A 17,080-nucleotide genomic window follows, 5' to 3' on the forward strand; every position below is an offset into this window, starting at 1 on the left:
CTGGTAACAGAGGCCTCTGGCTTAATGGTAGACATATTGTTGTTCTGTGTATTTCTCACAGGCAGACTGTGGTCCCACTGGTGTGTTGCTAGATTTTCAGAAACTTCCTTGCTTTATCAGGTGGCAAATGTTTTAAATATAGTTCTAAAGTTTCACGTCTTAATCCTGTGTCCATCCCCTGCTGGGAAATGTCGATTTGAGTGTTTGGGTTTAGGTGGATGTGAGTTGTGAGTGTGTGGTATCCCACGAGGCAGTAGTGTCTCATTGTAGTTCTATATGGAGGTGTGGGAGGCAGATGTGGGGGTGGGAGGAGGAGCAAGGAGGTTCCCATCTAGGACCTGTAATGACCTGTCATCTCCTCCTACTTAAAACCTTCCCCAAGCCCAGGGGCCACCCAGACTGTTGTAAACTGCCTAGGGTTTAAACAGTAGCCAGAAAGCTTTCCATCACCATTCAGTAACCTTGAAAGCAGGATGTTTACAGGCAGATCCTATGGGGGCCCAGTGCTGTCATCTAGCACTATTGAGCTGGTTACTAGTTCTTTCTTCATGATTCTTTTACTTTCTTATTAAAGTAGTTCCTTCTTCCTCCTCTCCTGTTACCATTTCTCTCCCCCTTCCTTCCTGCTGCAGCCTCCCCCTTCTTTCCCCTCCTCCCTGCCTGTAGATGATGAACTACAGCTCCTTTCATAGGAATTAGACTGATAAGAACAGAGCTGCAGAACAGAGGAATTACCCAAGGAAGGCTAGCATGCATAGGGATGGCCTATGGACCATGGGATGATCTTGATCACTTTCTTTTTCTTGGCAGTCTTTGCAGAAGTGCCTTGGGGGAACATAGGAGATTTCTAAAGACTCTTAGTCCATAAGATACTGTGGTTAGTTTTTCCATATGGGCTTATATTGATCAGCATTTTGTATTGTGTCTTTTCTAAGTCTTAATTTTGGTATGCCTTGTTGAAGCATTCTCTTTCTTTACATTTTAAAAAAAAGATATCTGGTGGGGGGTGAGAGGAAGACACTAAAAGTGAGGCTGGGGAGAGGAAGTATTACAGCTTCTACAGGTAATGGAAAAAGTCCTGGATTCAAATGGAAGTCAGGAAATCTGGGTTCTAATTCCAGCTCCATCACTATATATCTGTGTGACTTTGGGCAAATTATTTTAGAATAGTGTTTGAACTCCTCACTTCTAAAAGGAAGGGTTTGAACTAACTGAACATTATGGACCTTTTCAAACACTATCTTTCTGTGGTTATATGAATGCTTCCATTATTGTGCTTCCTTGTTATTTGGAGAAAGAAAATCATATGCAAGTTAAGACAGGTGGTGTCAGCAGGGTCAGGTTGAGGCTGGCTGAGCCCTCTGGTGGCATTCCTGCATTCATGTTGGTTAGGCCAGCAAGGTTGAGGCATCAGCTGGGCTTTGCCTGAGGAGAATCCTGCATCAAATCTACTCTGGCTTTTCTCTCACTGTCCAGCCTTCCTTTGCCTGTTCTGAAATTTCTTGATTACAGTGGATTTGGGATTTTTTTTTCAAGGCTCAGGAAAGGAGCTGTCTCCTCAGTGAAGCTCTCCTATTCCCTCCTCCATCCAACTCCTCCAGCAGAAAGTATTTTCTTTAAATTGTCCTAGAATCCTTTGTCTGGATTTTCTTCCTTCTTAGCACACCTTGCCTTTAATTATGTTTGTATTCCTGCTAACTTGTGACCTTAGGTTAGTGCCTGAACTGTTTGTTTTATCCTTGTGTTCACAGTGCCTTGACCATAGTCAGCATGGAATAAACTTTTAAAAAACTATTTTTCATACCAATTCTTCCTGGACTTCTTTTATTTATAGGATCATAAAATTCTGATCTAGAAGCATCTTAAGAAATTGTCTGACCTGACCCCCTCATTTTAGGGATGAGGAAACTGAGGCCCAGAGAGGTGAAGTGGCTTGCCCAAGGCCCCAGGGCTCCTAAGTAGCTGGGCCAGTATTCAACTGAGGGTCTTTCTGTTTAGATGGAACTTGGACTAGAGGACAGGAACCATTGCCTCTCAGGACCCTTTGTGATCCTGCGATTGATGTCAAGTCAAGTGCTACACTCAGTGGGCACTTCAGAGTCCCAGAGAGACCTAGCAGAATGAACGCTTTAGGGGCAAGGAGGAAAGGAGAGAGAATTTCAGAGACAGTTTAGCAATAATGACAAGGCAGAGACGGGCATCTGTTCTTTCCCTGTTCATATGTAAAGATTTCATGGGACATGTGGGTTGTCACCTATGTATACATTGGTTCTGGAGCTATTTTTAAAAGCCTCCTTTCTTTCTCCTAAGGTTTTCAGACTTAACAAAGATTAGTCATTTATAGAAATCAAAGAATAAATAAAGTTCTTTCTTATTCTTCAGATTAGAAGTAATTTAGTGGGCAGCATCACTTGGTGCTTCCCTGCTCTTGTGATCTTTTCTTATTGACTCTAGGCTTACTAGGTCCCTGTAAAATCCATGGTCTAGGCCATGAAAAAGCCTACCTTTACAGCTTTTCCTTTCTGATTGGCTTCATTCATTTGAAAAATGTTTATTAACATCTATGTGCAGGTTTCTTTACTAGAGTGCAGGTAATACAAAGAAGAGCACCATTGTCCCTTAGATATGAATGAACTTGAGTACTTGACTTTATATTCGTTCCTCTTGTTCTGGCCTTTCAAGATCCTTTTAAACCCTGTTTGTCATCAGACTAGCTACCAAACTCTAGCTTTGTGTCATATGTAAAATTTTTAAACGTCTCTTTGGCCTTCATCCAAATTCTTCCAAGTTAATTATTGGAACAGTACCAGAACTAGGGATGGAGCCCTCTCTCCTGGCTGACATTTAATCTTTTCATCATCATTCTCAGGATGCAATTGTTCACTCAGCTACCAGTCCACCTGATTGCATTATCATTGAGGCCACACTTGTAGGTGATATCTACAAAAATAGCAGATTTTTTCTGGTTAGACAAGACTTCTGTTGCTCTATGTTCTTTGGAGAAAAGATGCTCACTAAAGTTCAGGGTAGGATCATAGGATTCTATCCTGAGGTAGAAGGGCCGCTTAGCAGATGATCTGGTCTAACATGCTCATTTTGTAGATATGGATGTTAAGACCCTGAGAGGGTAAGGGATTCACTTATCTAAAATCACACTGCAGGAAAGCATCATAGCCGGGATATGAACACAGTCACTTGTGACTGTAAATCCAGTACTGTTCCCCCACTTACTACCCTGCTTCTTTTCTGGCTGTCAGACAGGTTGCCCAAAGGTCTGAAAGTGTTTGATTTTCTGTACCTGGGCCAGTCCATTCAGTCTGGTTACTGTGACTATCTCACCTTTAGGAAGTTTGGATCACAATAATTTTCTGTTTCACCATCAGCTTCCTATATTGTACTGAAAAGAAAAGTACATGCTTTGTATTTCTTTTGCAAGTGTGATCCCTGTGTGCAGGTGTGGTATTACTCCCAAGGCATTGCCTTGAGTTAAAGATCCTAGCAATGACCCAAAGGTTGAATCTAAGCCTGAGAGATATAAGATACAAGGTCACTGCCTATTCTCCAAGAGCCATTGGGATGTGGGGTTGGGGCCTCCTTTTTGATTAGGCTTATGGGATGGCTGAGAGCCAACTCATGTCTCTGAGAGGACTTTAGAGTTTCCTCTCCTTAATCTGATCAAAGATCATGCCAGGCTTTCTAGTAGGAAAGGTGCAGCACAATGAAAGTAATAATAGCTCACATTTAGATTGTACTTAAAGTTTTACAAAATGCTTTGCTTTCAATAATCATGTGAATTAGGTAGTCACAACTGTTAATATACCTATTTACAGATGAGGAAAATGAACCTCAGGTTAAGTGACTTTTCCTGAAATCACACACCTAGTAAGTGTTGCAGATTTTCTTGAGATTACACAGCTACTAAGGGTCTCAGTTAGGCCCCAGGACAAAAATGAAATAGTTCCTTCCCCTAAGGAAATTATATTTTTTGGAGGTACTTACATCTTTTGAAATGAATTGTTGAACAAATAGATCTTTTTGTTTTTTATAACATTTTCTAGATATTTTCCTAACAGTGGAATTATTGGTTCAGAGGGTATGGTTACTTTTGTACCTTTCATTTCATATTGCTAAATTGCTTTTTAAAAAAATTCTACAAATTTGTAATTCTGCCAGCAATGAATGCGTATGCTTGTTTCTTCTTCAGCTTGCCCACTCTGCTGCTTTCATCTTTTTTCACTTTTATTGGTGTGAAGTGGTACCTTAGCTTTTAAAATTTTCATTTCTTATTTGTTAGTAAGGTTGAGCATTTTCTGAAATGATTATTAAGAATTTGTGTCTGTTGTTTAAGAATTGCGTATTGGTCTTTGGCCAAAATGGCCTTACTGTCAGGGAGATGTAGGGGAAAAGCACTGGGATTTGAATTTAGGCTTTGTTACTTGCTGCCTGCATGAGCGTGGGGAAACAAAGTCACTTTCCCTTTCTTGGTCTTGGTTTCCTCATCTGTAAAATGAGGGGTTTGGACCTATAAGGTTCTTTCCTACTCTGATTCCTATCCACTGCTCCTTTAGTCTTGTGTTTTTAATTGATACGTAGAGACCACTAGGAGGTGCTGTTTACTTAACTGCTTTGGCGATTTCAAATTATTCTTGCAAATTGCTGAAAAGTGTGTGGAGGCTTAAGCTTTTACTATGTAAGGAGTTAGAGCTCAAGAGGAATTTAACAACATGAAGTCAGAATATAATATCATCTCTCTGAGTCCCTAGTAGTCCTTCAGTGGCTTTTCCAAACCTCCTGCACTCTCAAGTCTCCCAACTCTTCCCCTTTTCACTTCCCTGACTTTAACTGAAAAGGTCCAGCATTCCTCATATGTTCCTAGACTGTTATCAGCTTTACCTCAGAGTTTCTGTGTTTCTGTAGTCATCATAATCATCTATATGCAGATGGGTTTTACATCTCATTCAAGCCTGATTTCTCTCTCTCTCTCTCTCTCTCTCTCTGATCCTTGACTCATTTCCTGCTGTCAGGGAGTGGTCTCTACTGAAATGGACCACGGGCATCTTAAACCCAAACCACCCCCCTCACCCCCCAGCTTCCCCATCTGTTGCCAGCCTCCCTTTCCACACAGCTCTGAGTATTCTTTTTGCTTGTATATCCTTTGAATAGTCTTTGCTTATTCTTGCCACCACTTTTACCTCTTTGTTCCTTCTACCTAAGAATATTCTCCCTCTGCTCTCTTCCTATTCAGATCCAACCCATCCTTCAATGGCCGATCAAGTTTACTTCCTTCGGGATGCTTTTTTCCAGTGATGCTCACACTGATCTATTCTTTCTTGGAACCACAATTTAATAGCATGTTTTGGCTCTGCTGCTCATTGGGTGTGCCCATCTTTCAGGCCCCTCTCACATGACACCTGAATTCCTTCCTTATTGGCATTTGGTCTGTACCATTCTTAAGGCACTTTAACTAAACTCCAGGGTCAAAGAGATCAGAGACCATGTCTTGGCCAAACTTGGAATTCCAGTGCTCTTGCACATAGAAGCTGCTTAGTAAATGTATGTTGCATGAAGGAATCCCAGAATCAGACTTGGAATCCGGCCTCAGACACTTGACACTTACTAGCTGTGTGACCCTGGGCAAGTCACATAACCCTGATTGCCTCACGAAAAAAACAAAAACAAATAAACAAATAAAAAAGGAATATAAGTTTAGGCTCAGATTCTTAAGATTTGGCCCTCTTGTATTAGTGATACAAATGCTTAGATTCCTTAAGAGTCTGGCCAATATGGTGGATTCTTTAAATCTCACCCTCCCCTGATCAATGTTCTAATAAACTTTGTCTTTGGCTGAAAAAAAAAAATAATATAAGTTTAGCAGTTATGTAGAGGATGGCAAGGAGACCAGTAAAGAGGATGTTTTAGTAATTTAGGCAAGAATCAGGGTCTCAGGCTACAAACTGAGTGTTCAGAGAGAAAAAGGAGAACATTTGTGAGAGATATGCAAGAAAAATCAACAGTACTTGGCAACTGATTGAATATAGGAGGATGAGATTGAGTGAGGATGCCTCTGAGATTGTGAGCCTGGATGGAAGGATGGCAGTGCCCTTTTCCACGTGGCAGCCCTTCACATACTTGAAGATAACTATCAGTCCTCCTACTAAATTTTTTCTTTTCTAGGCTGTATCTTAGTTCCTTCAACCAGTCCTAGTGTGGCATGGTCTTAAGTCCCCTCATCATCGTGGTAAATCTCCTATGGACATTCGTTATCTTATCAGAGGCCTTTCTAAAATATAGTTCCCAGAACTGAACACACGAGGATTCTAAATCTGGAGTCGAACTTGTTTTTAAAAAAATGTTTTGATAACCATATTTCAATATAATTGTATTCTTTTATGCATTTATGCATTTTATTATATGTATTTAAAGACGTTGCTCTGAGAAGGGGTCCTTAGGGTTTCATCAGACTACTATCAAAGCAAGGGGAACACAACCGTGACACAAAAATGGTCAGGAAGCCTTGCTCCAGGTATTGTCTGACCCACTCCCTTGTTCTTACAAGGCCTTTTAAAATTCATCTTGGGGCAGCTAGGTGGTACAGTGGATAGAGCACTGACCCTAGTCAGGAGGACCTGGGTTCAAATCTAGCCTCAGACACATAACACTAGCTGTGTGACTCTGGGCAAGTCACTTAACCCCAATTGCCTCACCAAAAAAAAGCATCTTAAGATCCATTTCTTATTAAGGGATTTTCTATTCCTTACTCAATTATGAGTTTTCTGAGGACAAGGAGTAGATTGATTCTTTTTTTTTTTTTTTTTTTGCAAATAGTATTTTATTTTTTTTCCAATTACATGTAAAGATAGTTTTCAACATTCATTTTTTATGAGATTTTGAGTTCCAAATTTTTCTCTCTCCTTCCCTTCCCTTCTCCCTCCCCAAGATGGCAAGCAGTCTGATATAGATAAAAACAAACAGGTGTATGTACAATCATGTTAAATATATTTCCACATTAGTCATGTTGTGAAAGAAGAAACAGAACAATAGGGGAAAACCATGAAAAAACAAAGAAAAGTGAAAATAGGAGAGTAGATTGAATCTTAATCATCTTGGAATCCCCCTTGGTGCCCAGTACTTGCCTAGCATGATGTGTGCTTATTGAATGTATAAATACTGATAGTTTCGTGGTATTAGCTGTTTCATGTGTATAGCTTGTTCTCTCAACTATATTGGAAACATCCTGGTGTAGTGGAAAGAGCTTTATATTTAGAGCCAAATGAGCCTACTTGCTGTTCCCTGACCTTGGCATTTCACCTCCTAACTCTGAACCTTTAACAGGCTGTTCTGAAATCCAGGAACATACTTCCATCATATTTCCACCTCTCAAAATCCTAAGCTTCCTTTAAGACTTAATTCAAATGTCATGCCTTATTGGACTTTACTCCCCCACCCCCAATGCTCTTTCTTTCCTCAAATTATATTGTGTGCAGAGAGGGGCTTGAATGTTGTATCCCTTCAGGATTTAAGCTCCTTTGAGGGAAAGGACTGTTAATCTTTTTTGTCTTTCTATTCCCAGATCCAAGTATAGTACTTTGCATGCAGTAGGCACTTTAAAAAGTTTGTCAAATGAATGAATGAATAAAGGCATGATTTTGAATCCTGGCTCTGCTGCTTACTGTCTGTGTGGCCTTGGGCAAATCATTGCATCCTTCAGTACTTTGCTTTCCTCATGTGTAAAAGATCTTGCATTAAATGACATATAAAGTGTCTTCCAACTTTAAATCCCATTATTTGTTGTAAGCTTCCTGAATACAGGTATTGTTGCTTGTAACTGTGTTCCCTAAGCACTTAGCATGGTTCTGTGCACATTATAGGTATTCACCAAATAACTTGCTGATTACAGGATTTTAAAACTGGAAGGGATCATTGGTCATCTAACCCAACCCCCATCTGAAATTGAATCTTCACTACAGCATCCCCAAGAAGTGAGTGGTCATTTAGCATCTGCTTGAAGGTGTCCAGTGAAGGGAACCTTCCACCACCTCCCAAAGCAACCCGTCTTGCTTTTGGCTGCAACCCTTAGGAAGTTGTGCCTGACATCGAACCTCAACTTTTCTCTTTGCAACTTCCTGCTTCTGGTTCTGTGTCCTGGACCCAATAGGACACGTTTAATTTCTCTTCACCATAGAGCCCTTCCAATATCTGAAGATAGGTATCATGCTCCCCTGAATCCTTTCTCCTGCAATTCCTTCTGGTGAATCTCATGTTGAGTGATTACTTTGTTACTATTAAAGTCGGATGGCCTGAACAGCCCTGGTTGATCAGCCTGCCTGGGAAAGGAAGGACCAAGCTATCAGCTGAGTTTAGATAGGATGTGTTGCTAAATATGTATCAGTTTCCAGTCTCAGGGGTGGAGAGAGGGATAATTAGGCAACAGACCAGGTGTGGAGAGACTTCTTCTCTGACGTACGATGAGAAAAAGAGAAGAGGGAGCCTCAGTACTGAAGCCAGTTTTAAGGTCAAAGCTGAGTTTTACAAGGACTGTAGTCCTGATAAGCCTATACCTTTCTCATCTCAGCTATTCTCATGCAGCAGTGGTGATATTGCAACAGCAGGGAAGATAGAGGGGACCGCTTCGTTGAAGGTTTGCTTTATTGGTTTCCTTCTCCTTACAGATAAAACCACTAGTAATTTGCTCTATGTTCCCTCTTCCTAACATCATTGCCTGGCTTAGCCCTGGCTAAGAGGCACTTGATCCCTCAGCACCTTCAGGAGGTTTTATTTCCGGGGATTTTTTTGTGGGTTGAGGAGGTATTTCCAAGTGCCTTCTTTACCTTCTCACCAAGGTGCTAGGATTGTCTCTGAAAGGAGGAGCATCCTTGCACATTTGTGATCACATGGAACTATGTAGGACCATAGGATTTAGAGCCAGAAGGGACCTTAGAGATAGTGAGGAGGTCCTGAGCCTAAGTTAGCCTAGTCCAAAGGCAAAAGGGTACACCCTCACCCAGGAACACTGACAACTGGGATGAGAAGTAACTATAGGACCCACTGGTAGAACTGAGCAGTGAGATGAGATATCTTTTTTTTTTTTTTTTTGGAGGGGGATAGGATAAAAGCCTGCTTTATTTGTTTCCCTGTTTCTGTGGTTGGTACTACCAACCAACTGCACAATAATCCCATTCCCTACCTTCTAGCACCACCACCAACACCACCACCACCACCACCACCACCTCCACCACCTCTAGTCCTCACCTGGCTCTGATCATTCAGGAGGCTCTGTCTCCAGTGTTCTGCAACTTCCAGAGCTAGAATTGTCTCTGAAGAAGAGGAAGTGAGCTGGCCCTGGGCAATCTTGTCATGACACAGGTAATCCCACAATGCCTGGGAGGATTTAGAGCTGAAAGAGAACCTCAGGTGTCATTTACTCCAACCCCTTTAGCTCATGGAGGAGGTAATTGAGCTCCAGAGAGAAGCAAGGTGACAATAAGAAGACACATCACTTTCCTTGCTGAATTCAAGTCACCAAAGATGAACGACATCCTTAGGGATTGATGAGCTGTTCTCGGTGATATTTGAAAGATTATGGGAAATGGAAGAGGTGTTTCAGGACTGGAGATGGACAAACATCTTGACTTTCAGGTCCACAAACCTTTATTAAGCACCTGCTGTGCCAAGCACCATACCACACACTGGGGATACAAAGAGAGGTGAAAGGCAGTCCTCATTCTCAAGGAGCTCACAGTCTGGTGGGGAAGTTAAAAAAGGGAAGAGAATAGAGTCTGCAGGCTTGTCAATTCTGGGGAAATTCTGGAATCGGTTATTATAGTGATGGCTAGGATGGTTCTTAGAAAAGGAACTGGGGAGCAACAAGAGCCCTCATGGTTTGACCAGAGGGGATTTATTTGAGCAAAGTGTTTGATTTTGATTTGGGAGACAGACCAGGGCCTGAGAGCCCCAGGGCTAGCACCCCCTAGGCCACTGACTCTGCTTCCCATCTAGCCCCCACAGACATCATTGAGGAGAGAGCAGTCCCTGGGAAGAGGGCTGCCACCCCTACCACCACCATGACCAACCACAGCCCTTTGAGACCTTGGAATGGTTAGAAAAGACTAAAACTAAGACACACTCTGATGGCAAGTGAACTTGGAGTCGGCTCTCTCTCTCCTGGCAGAGTAGAAGCATTCAGGCAAGGGATGTAAAGTCTGAGTTACTGTGAAATCTCATGGCCAAGAACCTGAAAACTGACCTGTGAGAGTTCAGGCATAGGAGACTGACAGACCCAAGCTCTGGAGCTGTCCCCTACCATAGAAATTGACACATGACTTTGTTGAGGTGACAGGATCTTCTGGCTGGGCCACCTCTTTCAAGCCACAGGTAGGAGGGCCCTCTCTAGGCTCCCCCTTCCCTTCTCCAAGATTCCCCATGCCTTGTTACCCTGGCCGTTGGTTACCTTCCCCAGCCCAGCTGAATGGCTGGCATGTGGAGGTACATGCTAGATATTTGGCCTCAGGCTTCATCCCGAGGCCCAAAGGCAGAAGGTTGGCTCAACCAATTGGTCTCTGTCCCTTTTAGACAGATGGCTCTAAAATCTCTGAGGATTCCCAGTGCCCTTTTGCTGGCCAGCAAGCAGTCCCCCTTCCTGTGGGCTGTTGTGTACATCACTCTTCCCCAGACTGTTGCTGGGTTGCATGGACAGGCATGAAAGATGTGGGGATAGGTGCCAGTTTGTCTCAGAGTCACAAGGACTCCTTCCTCTGCTTTGCTGAGGAATTGAAAGTTTCTCCAGCTTCCCTTTACTCAGAGTTGAGGCTCTGCAGACACTTAGTGCTTTAGATGCCATCCTTTTTCCCATTACCTATAGCCCTTAAGCCATATTTCTTCCATTACCTTTAACCACAAGGGCTGGAGCCTGGAAGGTAAACTTTCATGATTGTGAATTTCTGTTTTGTCAGTAGTATGACAATGTCTGAATGATCTTCTTACATTTCAAAACTGCCTCTCACCCCTGAAAATGATCTTAGGGGTTTGGAGTCTGACATGTCAAGAAGTGAGGAAAGTCTTGGGTCTTATGAAGTACAGTTATTTGATGACAGGGTTGGAGGAAGAACTCATGAAACTGGAAGGAGGAGGAATTTCTGCATATCCAAGGGTTATGACTCATGGGGGATGAGTGGTGGTGGTGGTGGTGGTGGTGGTTTCAGGAGGCCAGGCAAAAGTGTATGATCATTGAGAGCCATGGAAAATTGGAACAGACTGAGGGGAGGAAAGGAATTCAGGTGACTGGAAAGTGGGATGGAAGGAGGCTTATTCACTTCCCCATCTTGCTGCTCCCAAACCTGACTTTTTCTGTACCCTTACCCACACACACACAATACCATCCAGAATCACAAAGCCACAGGCTGGCCCTGATCTCTGTAGGCAGCATTTTCCCTCTCCCCACCTCTAGCTTTTCTCCAGGGTAGGGGCCAGTATCAACATTAATGAAATCAGATCTTTTTGTGTTGCCTGGTGTGAATTCCACCCACATTTAGTTTCTAGTCCAAAACAAAGATGCACCATCCTCCATCTTTTCTGGAGAGAGGCTGTCCTGGGGGTGATGGTAGAGATTGGACTTCCATGTCTGTGTTAAGAAATAGAGCTTTACAAATATGAGGAAAATTGGGTTTCATTATATACCTAGCAACAGCTGTTCTGGGAATTGTTTGCAGACTTTAGATACAGTCCTAGAGGTCTCAAGAGCTAGGTAATGGAAACAAAAGAAATTTAAGAAACTCATAATTCTTCAAGTTGTTAGAATTTGCTGGAGTTCAGTAGGCAAATAGGCATGGCAAGCAGGACTGGATGCCCTAAACATAGGATTTGGAAGGAGATACTTTGGTCAGTCAATCAACTAGTGTTTAATAAGCACCTCCTATATGCCAGGCACGTTGCTAAACGCTGGAGGATACAAAGAAAGGCAAAAACAGTCCCTGCCCTTGAGAAACTCACAGTCTGATGGGGGAGACAATGTGCAAACAACCATGTGCACACAAATATATACAACATAAATGGAATGTAAATTCAGAGGGAAGGCACTGGGAGGGGTGGGATGGAGCTGGAACTGATGACTGGGAATAGTCTTTTGTATTTGAACTGAGTCTCCTAGCCTGGGAAGCTAGGAGGTAGAAGTGAGGATAGAGAGCATTCCATGCATGGAGAGAGGAGATGACGTGCCATATTCCAGGAGCTGATAGTAGGCCAGTGTAACTGGATTGTTGAGCAAGGGGAGAGGAGCAAAGTGTGAGAGCATTAGAAAGGGAGGAAAGGGACGAGGTTATAAAGAGCTTTAAATGCTGAACAGAAGAGTCTATATTTGATCTTGGAGGAAATAGGAAGCCACTGGAACATATTGAGGAGGTGATGACATGGCATCTTGGCAGCTCAGTGGAGGATATATTAGAATAAGGAGAAATGATACAGGGAGGCCACTTAGAAGGTTATTGTCATAGTCTCCAGGTGAGAGGTGATGAGGGCCTGAAATGATGAGAGAAAGATTAATGATGAAAGATTATGATAAGGTAAAGATATTTCAGAGTTGAAGACTTGTAGGTGATGGTAAGATCAGTGGTATAACCATTTCTCTGTGTAGCTAAAGTGGAATGGAGGAGTAGGTCACGGGAATTTAGATTGAGGAACTGGGAAATTGTATTTAGGGAGCATCAATATATATGCTGAAGTCCCCCTCTTATGAAAGCAGGAGTTGGGGTGAAAAGAATGTCTGAGCCAGACACTGAGCTCACTGAGGAAGGAAAAAGAATGTCCTGGAGTGGGTGGGAAGGGAGGTGTGTGTGGTGATCGATAGATAACAGCCACCAGGATCGGCATTGGTTGGTAAATTTGAGTATCGTGAACTTCAAAGGAAGAGAGATTGCTGAGTGAAAGTGGTGGGGAGAGAATCTGGAAGTGACTGTAGGGAGGAGTAAGGAGGCTTCTTGTCAGTCGGGAAGCTTGAGTGAAAGTCCAACCCGGACTGGAAAGAGTGGTCAGAGATGAGTTGTCAACAGGAGGGAAGCCAGGTCTCAGTGCATGCCAGAAGATGGAAGGAGTGAGAAAGAAAGATGGTTAAGGGGAGACTGAGTTTGTTAATTTTGGAGCAGAAAGCCCAGTGGGCAGGATGGGTAAATCTGTAGTGGGACATTACAGGGGGTTATGATTGAGGGGGATGGGAATAAGGGTGCAGGCAGTTGGGGCTGGGGAACCGGTTTGTATGTTGGCAGCTGGAGTTCAGAAACACTGGGATGGGGAAAGGAGGGATTGGGAATGTGCTAACCATTGAGAAATAAATCTAGGCAAAGAGAATAGCTGGAGAAAGGTCCGCCTGAAGGAGGCAGGTGATGAGATTATTCAAAGCTTTCCCTTCTAGGCTCAACTTCATGGCAGGTGGTAATGTACTTTGTGTGGCCCGGGAGGCCTGACTCACAGCATGGAGGATCAGGTACGTCTTGGGTGAATCGAGTCGGGAGACAAGAGCTTGTGGTGTGAGATGGGTCTGGTTTGGGATCTGGCCTCTGGAACCCTGGAGAAAGCTCTGGTTGTGAGGTCATTCTGTGTAACCAAGAAATATCAGGGTGTAGTGCAAAGCATGCTGGATATGGATATCTGGGTGCAAAACTGCTGACCAGTGACCTCAGTCACCAAAAGGGATGGCCTTTTCACAGTCCTCTTAATTCATCATTTTTGCAGCATTTGGCGTTGTAGAGAACTCTCATCTCCAGAACACTTTCATCATTCGTCTCTCTTGGTTCTCCTCTGCCTTTCTGACTGCTCCCTTTTGACTTGCTCCTTTCTTCTCCATGTCCCTCCTACTGTAAGGAGATGTGCCCCGAGCCTATGTTTTGGGCCTTCTTCTGAGGCCTCTAGGAGGCACAGTGAGTCCTGGGCCTAGAGTCAGGAAGACCTGAGTTCAAATATGACCTTGGGCACTTACTAGCTGTGTGACTCTGGGCAAGCCCATTAACATCTGTCTGCCTCAGTTTCTTTAGATGTAAAGTGGGGATAATAATAGCACATACCTCCTACAGTTGTTATGAGGATCAAGTGAGGCCATATTTGTAAAGTGCTTAGCCAAGAGCTTGACACATACTAGATGTTACATAAATGCTAACTATTTTATTATTATTTGACCTTATTAGTTTCCATGGGTTTAATTATTATCTCAATGCAAATGATGACTATTGGATATTTTGAATTAAGTGTCTGTAGGCATTTCAAACTCAATATGCCCCAAAGAGAACGAATTATTTTTTCCCAAACCCACCCCTCTTCTGAATCTTTCTATTTCTGTCAAGTGTACCAACATCCTTCTAGTCCAGAGGTGGGGAACCTGCAGCCTCTAGATCCTCAAGTGCACCCCTTGGAATCCAAACTTCACAGAACAAATCCCCTTAATAAAATGATTTGTTCTGTAAAACTTGGACTCAGTCAAAAGGCTGTATCTGAGAATCTGGAAGGCCATACGTGGCTTTGAGGTCGTAGGTTCCCTACCCTTGTTCTAGTCAATCTTGTTTGCAATCTTAGTTATAGACTTGTCACCAATCTATTTCAGGCCCTTATCAGTTGTTGCCTAGATCATTGCAATATTTTTCTGCTTTGTCTCAATAATGTATCAATACATTGATCATCAATACATATTGATGTATCAATAATCTTCTCTCTGATATATTCCTTGAAGCTACCAAAATGATTTTCCTAAAGCATAGGTCTGACCACATTGCTTTTTTCCTTAATAAAATTCAATAGCTCCCTAGTACCTTTGGGGTCAAAAACAAATTCATCTGTTTGTCATTGTACAGCCCTTTCCCACATGGCTCCAAACTACCTTTTCAGGCTTACTATACATTACTTCCTTTTACATGCACTGCAGTCCATCCAAACAAGCTTTCTTGCTGTTCCTGATACTTGACATTCTATCTCCCACCTCCATGCTTTTGTATAGTCTGGCCCCCATGCCAGGTATGCATTCCTTCCTCACCTGTACCTCTTAGAATTCCTAGTTTCCCTCAAAGTTCAGTTTTAAGTGCTGTCTTCTACACAAAGTCTTTCCTGATCGCTACAACTGTGAAGATCCCCCACTTACCTTGTCTTTACATATTTTTTGTATATATTCTGTATATACTTATATATGTAGGCATTGTCTACCCCAACAGAATGTAAGCACCTTGAGGACAGGGACTGTTTCATTTTTGTCTTTGTACTTACAATGTCTAGTACAATGTCAGGCATATTCAGGGGTGTTAATGTTTGTTGATTTATTCATGTTCAGGTTTTACCACTTACAGGCTGTGAGTAGACAAGTCACTTCTCTGGGCCTCAGTTTCCTTATTTGTAAAATGAGGATAATACTTGTGCTATTCACCTCATAGGGTTGTTCTAAGGATAGTGCTTTGTAACAATCTTTAATATGCTATAAATGAGTTACTATTAAAAATAAATTCTTGTTAATATTTACTATTCTTAATAAGAATATTAGTAATTTATTTGCTGTGAAAGAGATCCCTAGTCTACGCAATAGCTTTCAAAACCACAAAGGGATCCTGCTTCTCATAGCTTTTCCCTCAACCTGTGACTTTGAGTAATAGGGTTATTGCTGTCCCCTGCTGGCCTTAGTGGAGTGAGTGACCCTGTCTCCCCATTTCTGATGAAAAGAAGTGGTCCTGGTCAAGGCCACACTGGGTGTTTGCAAGCCCCACCTCTATGTTCAGAACAGAAACAAAAAAGTGCTGTGTCTTTTCTGGGCACTCTTACTCTATCAGCCAGTTCTTGTCCTATGCATGGCTTTTAGGGTAGTCCAGACTCAGAAGGCAAAGCAGTCTCATAGAGGAAACCTCCCAGACTGGCTGCTTGGATCTCTGAGTGAGCTGGACTTTGGAGCTCAGACCTCCAGGGGCTGCCAACAAATACATACTTATTTGAAGGAAGTCGAGCTGCATGTACTGCAGATTTCTGCCTGCACCCAGAATCTAGCCAGGTTACATTTTCTGCCTTATCCCCTGAAGTCCAGCCCTGGGGTATCTGGGATTCCATGGTAATGAAAGACAAACAGTCAAGAAACATATGTCTTATTTTTCCTCTTCAGTAAAAGCCAGACAAGCTTGGGTAAAGTACTTAGTTTCACAGACAAGTACATGGGAGAGAGAGAGACAGTAGAGAGTTGAGAGTTGAGAGTTGTGGAGCATGCAGGCAGCAGGGCCAATCTGTGAGACTTCTCTGGAAAAAAAAAGCTTTTTTTTTCTATTAGACAAATTCTTTTATGTTGTTTTTATGGAGAAGATGGTGAGCAGCAATGGGCTTAGATGATAGTACAGTTAGGCTGTTTAAGAACTGGTTAAATGACTGGTTCCAAGAGTGGTCAAAAAGGGTTTGATGTCAGCTTGGAGGGAGGTCTCTATCTGAGTGCCCCTTACTCTAGCTATCCTCTGTCTGATGCTATTAAATATTTTTAAAAATGATTTGGACAAAGGCATGGGTGACATTTATCACATTTGCAAATAGCACAAAGCTGGGTGGGCTAGTTAAGATGGGCTAGTTTCTAATGAGATAAAAATTGAATAGGTATAAATGTAAAGTCTTACATGTAAGTTTAAAAAAATTAGTTTCAAAGGTACAAGATAGAGGAGGCATGGTTAGATCACAGTTTATCTAATAACTGTCTGGAGATTTTAGTGGTCTTCAAGCCATATGAGTTAATATGGCAGCCAAAAAAAGTGAATATGATTTTGGGCTCCATGAAGGGAGTTATAGTGTTCAGAAAGAGGGAAGTGATAGTCTAGTCTGGCTGTATACACCCTGCCATGGCTATACCATATTTGGAGTTCTGGATGCCATATTTTACAGGAGACATTGATAACAAGCTAGAAGACATCTATAAGACATGGTGACGGCTGGATGGTGAAGGGCCTCACAATCATGCCATATGAAGACTGGTTGCAGGAATGAGGGTTGTTTAGCTTGGAGAAGAGAAGAGTTGTGGGTAGAGGTTGGGAAGGACACACATAATAGCTCCTTCCAACTATTTGAAGGGCTATGTGGAAAAAGGATTAGTTTG

Source organism: Vombatus ursinus, unplaced genomic scaffold, assembly GCF_900497805.2.
Source record: "Vombatus ursinus unplaced genomic scaffold, bare-nosed wombat genome assembly UNPS02009173.1, whole genome shotgun sequence".
NCBI classification, from domain to species: domain Eukaryota; kingdom Metazoa; phylum Chordata; class Mammalia; order Diprotodontia; family Vombatidae; genus Vombatus; species Vombatus ursinus.